Raw genomic sequence first — 11555 nt, 5'->3', positions numbered from 1 at the left:
AGCAGGTTCATCAGCTATGGCTGTTCTTGGAATGGCATAGCCTAGCCACAGTAATCCATGCTCTAATGTGCTCTGAGAGGAGTTACCCTTGAAGATGGTTTGGAAGCTGCTGTTTGTGCAGAACGTTGCTGCCAGAATGCTGATCAATGTGGCATATCAGAACTCAATAACAATTTTGCAGGATCTGTACTGGTTGCCTATATGCTACTGAAGTATTGATATTAACTTATAAAAAACAAATTAGGGCCCAAATACCAGAAAGAGGATCCCTCCCTAATGCCTTTATCAACTGACTTGTATATTAAGATCTGCCGGAAAGGCTCTCTCTTCATGATGCCCTGCCACTTAATGAAGCCCTTAGTGCAGTGGTGTGAAATAGGGCAGCACCCCATTTGTGGAATTCCCTTCTGTTGACTGGCACTATTGATGTTTAGCTTTTAGTGCTAGCTGAGGTTGTATTTCTTCACCCAAGCCTTTGGAAGCAGTTGATTTAAAAAGGATAGCAGTAAATTGATTATTTCTGTCTGTATTGTAATATATTTGTGCTTTAATTGTCATTTTGTTTCTATGTATTTTATTTAGAAATATTTTAATTCACCCTTCACAGCAAACAAATTTAAATTGAATTTTCCTGTTTTAATGTATTGATCTTGTGTTGTAAACTACCCTCGGATGATAACTGATAAAGGCAGCTGAAAAATTACATTAAATTTTAAAAATAAAGGCTACAGAGCTCTTGTTATATTTCATCATCACCACAAGCAGTAATATCTTGGAAATTGGACTCCAATGATATCTAGAGAGCCTTTGAAATGTGGTTCTGGAGGAGAGCTTTGCGCATACCACGGACTGCAAAAAAGACAAATAATTGGGTGTTAGAACATATTAAACCAGAACTGTCACTAAAAGCTAAAATGATGAAACTGAGGTTATACTTTGGACACATCATGAGAAGACATGATTCACTAGAAAAGACAATAATGCTGGGAAAAACAGAAGGGAGTAGAGAAAGAGGAAGGCCAAAGAAGAGATGGATTGATTCCATAAAGGAAGCCACAGACCTGAACTTACAAGATCTGAACAGGGTAGTTCACTCAGGATAGATGCTATTGGAGGTCGCTTATTCATAGGGTTGCCATAAGTTGTAGTTGACTTGAAGGCACATAACAACAATAAGGGATGTTTTCTCATGTGGATCCTTTGCTGCTTTCAAAACCCTGATCTGGTATTTGGCTTTGCTGTCTTATCACCATGCATGGTTTCTTCTGCTGGTGGTGTCTCCAAATCATAGATTTTAAGCCCTCTCCACACCTGAGGACAAAGAAAGGATTTCTTTCTCACACAATCAAGCTTAATGGGCTTAGCGTTCAGGGTTCTCTGCATGCCCTTCTAGAGTTTACAATTAAACTTTGATAGAATTAATCCTCTACTAGAAGGGGGGGGAGATAATGACATTGAAGTAATGATTGAATCTGCAACAGAAGCAAGAGGATGTGAGAGAAGGGGGGAGCTGGCAGCAAGAAGGCAACTTGCATTTTTCAGTTTGAAACGCTGAAACTTTTTCTTACAAGGTAAACAGCTTTGTGGAAAACCTGAGGGCAAACCTACCTGTTAAAAAAATGATCACACACAGACCCGCCAACTCAACAAATGCCCTGCCCCATTTCCTCAGGTGATTGCTGTTTTTCATTCTGATTTTGTACCAGCAGGTGGCAGTAATAGGTTTAGGCATAGGAAGACTATTAAAAAGGCATATCCTGATCAATGACTATTTTGAAGCAAGCAAGCAAGGGATCTACCATGAAGGGCAATTTTAACTGCATGTATTCAAAGCTAAAGAAGGCAAACAAAAAACTACAGCCAGGAGGCAGCCATTTTAAGACCTCATTTGAATGTCTCCATTTTGTAGCTCTCTGATTTCTTCTAACGTCAGCATCCAAGGCTATTGAGGAAGGGTATTAATCCATTTTCTCAATAATTTAATATGACAGTGAGATACAGCAGTCAGTTTTGATTCTGAATAAAGGAGAATCAGTATGCTGATTCTTAATAATTTCAAACTTCATTTGAATGTCTCCATATTGTAGCTCTCTGATTTCTTCTACTGCCAGTATCCAGGGCTACAGAGCTGGGTTTCTGTTTAAATTCTCAATAATTTGCAAAACAGAGCAGTAAAACTTAATTCTGAATAAAGCAGGTGCAGATTATGACATGAAAACCCGCACAGAATCTCTCCACATATACTTGTATGGATGCTAATGGAGAGTATTTGCCCCCATAGTTATTTACAATTATTGGACTGCAATCCTATTACCACTTACTTGAGAATATGCGCTATTCAGTTTTCCTGCATAAGCTTTACCTTTGAGTAAACATTTTAGTTAGTAAAGGTCCAGTCCTATACATACTTGAGAGTAAGTCCTGCTGGCCTCATTGAAGCTTACTTCTGAGTGGACATGTATAGGACTGCACTATAAATTACTTTAAATATTTGAGGCCACTTTTTAGCAAACATGGCCAGATGCAAAAGAAGACAATTACTTTCATACTAGTCCTTTTATTCTGCAACAAGCTGTGCCTTCTTTCTCTCCAAAGGACCGACTACATTATGTCAGATGGGAAATGGGTTTAAAATTACTTAGTAAAGCTAGACAGACCTCACTAAGTCTTTCTGCAGATTATGTATGATTCTAAGACATAACCACTACAACAACCCTGTGAGGTAAAATTCCAAAATCCCCATTAGGTCAGTAGCTTTATTAGGCCAATCACAATGTCACAAAACACTGTGCAAGCTTTTGAGTTCTCCAGATTTCTTCCTGAGGCTAAATGGTAAACAATGACTAAGAGTTCTGCAGAACTCAAAAGCTTGCATGCTATTTTGTGACATTTGGTTGACCTAATACAGGTATTAGCCCAACAAGAAATTTTCCTTAAAGATCAGCACGGCTACCTTTTCCCATGAGGCAGGTCACTGTTTTTCCAACTTTTGTGATGGGAATTACAAGAGGAATTTCAACCCACTTCAGCTAGATACTAGAGCCCTCTTACAACTCCCAAGAGGTTTGTGAAATTTGAAAGTGTTATAGTGCAGCTTTCCCAGCAGGTGCCTCATGCCCAAATGCAGGCTTTTGGGGTGGGTTAGGTTTTTATTGTTATGGTTTTAAATGTTAACGTTTTAATGTATTGTTTTTATCTTGTACATCGCCCAGAGTGGCTGGACATCCAGCCAGATGGGCGACTAATAAATTTAATATTATTATTATTATTAATGTGTGAGTAGGAGTTGCCTTGACATCAGCTCCTTATTTCAAGCAACAGTTCCTTATTGATTTCTAAAGTGCACCATATCTGCAAAAGGCTATGAATCTAATAAATAAATGAATAAAAGACAACTTCAATGTAATACAAGGACAGTATATTCTAATAAAGTACTGTTAACGCTCTGGCACACATAATAGTTTTAGTCTTAGTAAGGAGGAATATGGGTGATGCCACTCCAATTTCAGTGATCATGGGTAGAGAGTGATATAGCCATGCGTAGGTGGTGAGCTACCATAGAAGATGAGGGCAAGGCTATCTATGCCTTGTTCCTCGCTCCCACTCTTCTCATGGATGGGTTCCTCATTGTTCATCTGCTGTGCCCACTGGCCTGTGTGTGCTGTTGTTTAACGCCAGATTGGTACACAATAAGACCACACTCATCATGATTTGATTGTGGATGAAGGTGCCACTTTGGTGTGCATTACCAAAACTTGGGTGGGTGAGCTGGGAGAAGTTGATCTGACCCAGCTTTGCCCACCTGGATACTTGGTGCTGCACCAGCACAGGCTGCAGGGATGGGGAGGAGGAGTTGCTGTGGTCTACAAAACTTCCATCTCTGTCCCAGGAAACCACTCTGTCTTGGAGCTGGCTATGACAGCCTGCACCTGGTGTTGGGCCAAGGAGATAATAAACGAGGGTTGCTGCTGGTGTACCGTCCACTCTGCTGTCCGGCAGCTTCTCTGACTGAGCTGGTGGAGGCCATCTTGGCTGTGGTATTGAAGCAGCCCAGAAGGATAGTCCTGAGTGATTTTAATGTCCACGCTGAGTCTGCCTCTAGTGTTCTGGCTCAGGACTTCATGGCCTCCATGATGACCATGGGGCTGTCTCAAATTCCATCCCAGACATCTTTGTAATAATTTATCATATCGGCAGTTTTTAAGGTTGAAACGGAACCGCACTTTTACTCACAGCTAGAACATACAGGTTGATCAACTTTCTAGAGAATTATCTTCTAGGGGTTTTCCTAACAGTGTCATCACAGCATCCACAGCCAGGGCAGATTTGATTCCTAGACAATCCTTGTTACAGTCCCGGTCTAAACAGATGTCTGATAGATTATTTTGGTCCATTGAGGTCAACAGGTTTGCTCAGCAATTTAAACACATCATATATAAACATTGGCATTTGGTACAGGATATACCTGGTTGCAGCATTACTCCTGTCATAGGGTTCAGAGAACTTCAAACCTGGCTGATAGACTTGTTCATTCTGATTATCTTCCCAGAATTTCTCTTTCCTGTGACACAACTGGCCATTTTCCCTGTGGACATTGCTCATGCTGCTGTCAAAGTCTTCAAGTGAAGCAGTTCACTAATCCTATTGACAATCAGACCTATGCCCTTAGATCTTTTACTAACTGCAATTCGCATCAGGTCATCTGTATTATTATGTGCCCAGGTACCAAGATCTATGTTGGAGAGGCCTTTAAAATCCAGGATCACTGAACATAAAAGCGAAATACGTACTAACTCTTTGGAAGCTCCGCTTACCATGCACTTTCATCAATATCAACATTCACCTGAAGAGTTACAATTTTTGGCTTTGGAACGGGTGCAATCTTCTCCCTATAAAAGGGTTTCACTCACAGACTTACTTAAACAAGAGGCCTTCTGGATATACAAATTAAAATCCATATTTCCTGGGGGTCTCAATGATCGCTTGAATCTGTCTGTGTTTCTGTAAATTGTGTACTTGCCAGTATTTCATCCTTCAAATTTTCATACCATATGTATATTGTTAAAATATTTTTTAATTATCATATTGTTAAAATAATTATTTTTGGCAAATTTCATTTTTCAGGTTAGTGCAGTGTCTCATGTTCTTATCATTGTTCAACATTGCAGTTAGACCAGTGTAAAGGTAAAGGTGTCCCCGCACTTATAGTGCGAGTCATTTCCGACTCTTAGGGTGACGTCTTGCAACGTTTACTAGGCAGACCGTATATATGGGTTGGGATTGCCAGTTCCTTCCCCGGCCTTTCTTTACCTCCCAGCATATGCAGGGTACTCATTTTACCGACCACGGATGGAGGGAAGGCTGAGTGGAGATTCGACTTCCTACTTCTGTTGGAATTGAACTCCGGCTATAAGCAGAGCTTCGGCTGCGTTACCACTGCTTACCACTCTGCGCCACGGAGGGTCTTTAGATCTTAGACCAGTGTATTGTGGCTAATTTTCCCTCGCATACATTCAGTTGGGTTCCTCTTATAGTCATCTACACCAGTATTATTCACCTGGTCTCTTTAACTGTTGCCAGCAGCTGACCTTGATTATACCATAATTACAGCTGAGATCTCAGCTTGCTTCAGAGCAGCGTTTGTTTCTCTCCGGATTAGAAGTGGTTATTTTCTTACATATGGTATGTAAATGGTTAGATGCTTCATCACACATACAATTGGCTGTTTTATTTATTGGCTTCTTTATAATACTTAATGATTTATGTAATTGTAGGGCATATTACCCCCCCCCCCCCGAAGACAGTGATTGAGTTAAGTATTGGCAACTTATATACATTGCATTCTCTTCAGTGGAGGTATTTATGCACTTTCACTTTGAATATGTTGCTGTTTGAATACCTTTACTGTTCATAGACTTATATGTGGGTAAAATTTCTCACATTTTTAACAGATATTTGTGGGAGACTCAAGGTTGGCCACTGAAATTTGAGTATTACGAATGTCTGAACAGTTTACCAATCTGGAATAACTGTCATCTTTGTATTATTGTGTCATTTTCCATTGCCTGTCGCCTTTGTATATTTTTTTCATGTCACTATATTCACTGTGGCAGCATTTTGTATTGTCACATGTTGTTGGTTCAGGTTCCATGTTTTGGGCCTCTCAGTATATTTATTCTGTTGTTTACAGTCATTCAGAAGTTTCTGTTGTGTTGCTAGTTTTCATTTCAGTTGCATGCCACAGTGCTTTTCGTTTTCCTTTGCAAATTTGGGTAGTGACTTTTTTGTGTATTTTGTGGTTCCACTAGGAACCCTCTCCTTTTGGTTGGTAGTGTCTCAAATTGTCACCAGCCCGACGCATAGGAAAGGGCACACCCTTGACTTGGTTTTTGCTCCAGGAGGAAGGGGTGGTCTGGAGATGGGGGGGGATGTTACCCCATTGTCATGGTCAGACCACTTCCTGGTGAAGTTTAGACTTATAGCTCCAATCCTCCCCTGCAGATTAAGACAGATTAAGATGGTCCACCCCCGGAGACTAACGGAGTCCACTGGATTCCTGAATGCCCTGGAGGAGTTCCCAGTAGATAGTGCAAGTGACCCTATTGAAGCCCTTGTCACACTGTGGAACAGCGAGGAGCGTTGGTCTCTTGACGTGGTTGCCCTTGAGCACCTCCTACAGCATTGTGGAGCCCAGTTTGCTCCTTGGTACACCAGTGCACTAAGGGCAATGAAACAGGCTAGAGATGGCTAGAGAGCAAGTGACAAAAAGTGTGCTGTGAGGCTGTTTGGGCATGAGTAAAACATAACCATGCCAACTGTGTGGCGGTAAGGGCAGTAAAGAAGGCCCAATTCTCTGCCACCATTGCATCCTCAAGTAGCTGTCCAGTGGAGCTTTTTCGTATTGTCAGACGTCTGTTGACATCGACTCTAGGAAATGGAGTTTTAGAGCCTTCAGAGGCCCACTGTGAATTGTTTGCAAAGCACTTTGAGGGTAAAGTTGCTCATCTCTGAAGCAATCTTGATGCCCCATTCACAACTACTATAGTCCCTAGTGAGGTGTCCAGTGCAACGTCTGCTGCAACTTCTTGGGATCGGTTTCAGTTGATGCAGCCTGATGATGTGGACAAGGTGCTTGCGGTAATGTGGCCAGCAACGTGTCCTCTCGACCCTTGATCCTCTTGGCTTATTAAAGCTTGCCGAGAGGATTTGACCAAGTGGATCCAGGCTGTGGTCAATGCATTGTTTTGGGAGGGAGTGGTTCCAGCCACCCTGAAAGATGATCTGACCACTGCTGAAAAAGCACACTCTGGACCCATTGGTTTGTGACAGCTACCGCCTGGACGCAAATATCCCTTTTAGGGAAGATGTTTGAGAAGGTTGTGGCACAGCAATTGCAAGTACTGTTGAATGAGATTACCTTGACCCATTCTAGTCTGGGTTCAGGCCTGGTTCTGGGACGGAATCGACCTTGGTTGCCCTGATGGATGACCTTTAGGGGGAGCGCTACCCTGTTATTCTTACTTGATCTCTTGGTGGCTTTTGATACCATTAGCCATGGTATCCTTCTGGGTCTACTTGATGAGATGGGTATCGGAGGCACTGTTTTGCAGTGGTTCCAATCCTATCTCCGGGATCATTTTCAGAGAATAGCATTGGGTGATTATCTTTCGGCCCCCTGGCAGTTGTGCTGTGAGCTGCTGCAGGGTACCATTTTGTCCCCCATGTTGTTTAACATGTATATGAAGTCTTTGGGAGCAGTCATCAGATTTGGGGCAAGGTGTCAACCTATTTCTCTGTAACGTCTGAATCAGGAGAGGCTGTGCAAGCTCTGGATCGCTGCCTGGACTTGGTGGTGGGCTGGATGAGGGCCAATAAACCTAGCAAGATAGAGCCGCTGTGGGTTGGTGGTTACCAAGTTCGGATAATTGGGTCAGTTGCCTGCTTTGGATGGTCGTACTCCCTCTGAAAGAGCAGGTCCGTAGTCTGAGGGTGCTTCTGGATCCATCTTTGTTGCTAGAGGCCCAGGTGACCTCAGTGGCAAGGAGTGCCATTTACCAACTTCAGCTGGTAAGACAGCTGCGACGGTTTCTGAACCAGGATAGCCTGACCACTGCTGTCCATGCACTGGTAAGCTCCAGGCTGGATTACTGCAATGCACTCTGCCCTTGAGGTTGGTCCAGAAGCTGTAGCTGGTGCAAAATGTGGCTGAGAGACTGCTCACTGGGGAAGGGTATCGCCAACATGTCACCCCGCTGTTCAAAGACTTGTACTGGCTACCTACTAGCTACCTGGCTAAGTTCAAGTTTCTGGTCTACAAAGCCCTATGCAGCTTGGGACCAAGATACCTGAAAGTCCATCTTACCCCTTATATACCCAGTCAATCACTACGCTCTTTAGATGAGGGCCTCCTGCAGATACCATATTATCAGGTGGTCCATTCCACACAACATAGGAAACGGACCTTTAGTGTGGTGGCATCTACACTTTGGAATTCCCTCCCACAGGCTCCATCTTTGTTATTGAAGATCTTCCTTTTTCAACAAGCTTTTTAAGTAGAGATCATATTCCAGTCTGCATCTGTGTTGGAATTGCTTTTAATGTTTCTAAAACGTTTTTTAAGACGTTTTTAAAGCTTTTTTAAAAAAGATTTTAAAAGCTTTTTTTAAAAAAGATGTTTGTTTTAATGTTTTTAAGAATGTTTTGTTGTAATATATTTTAAAGTCTGTTTTTATGATGTTTTACAGTGCTTTTAGTGCTTTTGTTTGCCACCTTGGGCTCCTACTGGAAGGGTGGATATAAATAAAATAATAATCACACTTTCCTACAATCTCTCAATATATACACCACATTCACATCCTACATTTATTCTATTTTAAACAGTCCTGGCTTCCCCCAAAGAATCCTAGCAAGTGTAGTTGTGAAGGGTGCTCAGGGTTGTTAAGAGAATCACTATTGTCCGCACAGAGCTACAATATCCAGTGGTTTAAAAATCAATCCCTCTTCCCAGAAAACTGGGAATTGTAGCTGTGTGAGAGGAATAGGGCATCTCCAACAATTCTCAGCACCCTTAACAGACTACATTTCCCAGGATTCTTGGGAGAAGCCACCACTGTTTGAAGTGGAATAAATGTAGGGTGTGAATGTAGCCATGTTCCTGATTTAAGAACTCTTCAGGTAATGCTTGTGGGAAATGGCCGCTGGTTGAGGTCACCTCCCTGCCCCCACTACGATGAATGAATCATAATCCCAATTCCCAGCTTTCATTTAAAAAAAAGTTTGTAGCATTGTAGAACCTAACCTATGAAGGGAAAATATACAGGCACAATTTTTTTTTTTAAGTAACAAACTAGCCTGCTCCAACCATTCAGTACTTGCCCCCTTCCCCTGCCCAGAAAAAAATCCTGCAGACATGCCCATGATTGAGTGGACAGGCTACGATCAGGGAAATCCAGGTTCAAAACCCCCTCAGTTGTGAAGCTCACAAGGTGACCCTGGGCCAGTCTCCATTTCACAGCCACATCTACCTACCACACACATTTATGCCATAATTTATTTGCCAATCTTTAAGGTGCCACAAGACTCTTGAGAATAAATACATGAGAGAATACCCAAGAAGTTTCTGCAATATTGCCAGATCTTCATTGCATCAATGGCACTCCTTTCCAATGCGGTGGGAGAAGGTCCCTGGAAAAGTACAGCTGGGGTCACATGGAGAGCACCCATTGGCTTCTGCTGATTGAAAGAGGGGGTTTCTCTCACAATGTGCCCTTAAGCAACATGCCAAAGCCAGAGGGAATAAGCAGCTGAAAGGTGGGTGGGTTTGGAGCTCAGTCAAGGGCAACAGCAATCACTTATGAATCCACCAATGACATCCGCCTTTAGCTCAAAGTGTGCATACATTTATTTTCTGTTCCCCTCGACTTTCATAGCACTTGGATAAACTCATCTGTAAAAACTTGTCTTTACATAATGCCTTTATTTTTAAGGATGGTGATCATTCTAAGTAGGGAAAGGTTCTGCACTAATATATATATATAAAAACGGTTGCTCTTTGATTTCTACTTTTTGAAGCAAACAGTTCGTAGGTTCTAAAATAGGAAGCATGTGGGTTTGGTTACTGGTTATGAGATAATTTCTTTTCAGTCTATTTCTCTGAAGTTCCACAAGGGAATATAGCACTGAGTCAGTTTAGAAAGGCTGTGACTATGGCCCTGTTTTGACTTAATAACCAAATACTCCTATATGAAGCAGGGGGTTGGACTTGATGGCCTTTTAGCCCCTTCCAGCTCTACTATTCTATGATTCTATGCATTTGGTATTTTTGTAAAGAGAAGACTACCGCCATGGGTCTAATGGCCCTGTCATAGTGCTGCACGAATAAGCTCCACAGAGGAACTGGAGGAAACAGAAAATTACTGGAAATTTGGGAGAAAAGCCAAACACTATTGATGTTACCCAGCATCTTGCTTCTGCTTTCACCTGCGGAGCAAAAGCAGCATTCCTGAGGGCTCTTGCAAGATTCTTCAAGAAGGTGGAACTAGGCCACAAAGCAAACAGAAGCAAGAAGTCCAACTGGCCTCTAAGCACTGAAAATAGTCATTGGCCAACCAACGATGGAAGTGGATGACTGATCGGAGGTGTTTGGCATGACTTGTTTTTTGCCATTCCCTCGTTGGCTCTCACAAAAAAGCAGGGGCAGTTCACAGGACTGAATGCTCCTCCATAACAACACACATAAGAGTTGTATCTCTGACTAGGGAGACAAGTCACTATCTGTGCTCATGACCATTTTTTTCTTTTCTGCCACTCTCTCCCACCCATCGAAAACAAAATCCAGAAATCAGATACTGATAACAAAAGCTTTATAAAGAACAACACAAATCAACTTCATGATTTTAGGATTCCCATGGCAGTAAGTGACGACGGCTCCTATTTAAAAAGCTATAAAGATGGCCATGTGAAAAGCCCTCATTAACTGGACTTCTGCCAAAAGCTGACATTTTTTTGTGATTTTGTTATGCCATTTATCTCAAACAATCTTGGGCTTTAGGTCACTATATATTAGGGAAAAATCTGTTGGTTCTATTTTTTCACCTTACTTCAATATTTAATTTCATTGTCATTGCTACTGGGTTTTGGTTTTTTGGGGTTTGCATCTTCTGGTACAACCCCCTCCACTGCCTATAAAACTTTAGCTAGGAGAAGGGAGAGACATGTCCTGTTGAATACAGGATCTTACTATAAAAGCTGTCTGTACACCTCTATTTTCCTTGCCAGTCCCAGGCTAGGACAATAACCTGAGCTACATGTGATGGAGAAAAGGGAGAGTGCCAGGACAGCAGCAGCACAGGGGAAGGCAAGGTATAGATGACCTCCCTGCATAAGACTGAAACAACCAATTTTAGTTCCCAATGCATTTTGAAATGTAAAGAAAGCTCTTTCTTAGGTTATCTATCACAGATCCCAAATGTAAAATTAGGAATGGAGAACTCTGGTCCTCCTGCTGTTGCTGTCTATGGTGAATGTGAGATGCAAAATGCAGCATGCATTAGAAT

This window comes from Rhineura floridana, chromosome 3 (assembly GCF_030035675.1).
Source record: "Rhineura floridana isolate rRhiFlo1 chromosome 3, rRhiFlo1.hap2, whole genome shotgun sequence".
Classification (NCBI taxonomy): domain Eukaryota; kingdom Metazoa; phylum Chordata; class Lepidosauria; order Squamata; family Rhineuridae; genus Rhineura; species Rhineura floridana.
Note: the sequence above shows the minus strand (reverse complement) of the source record.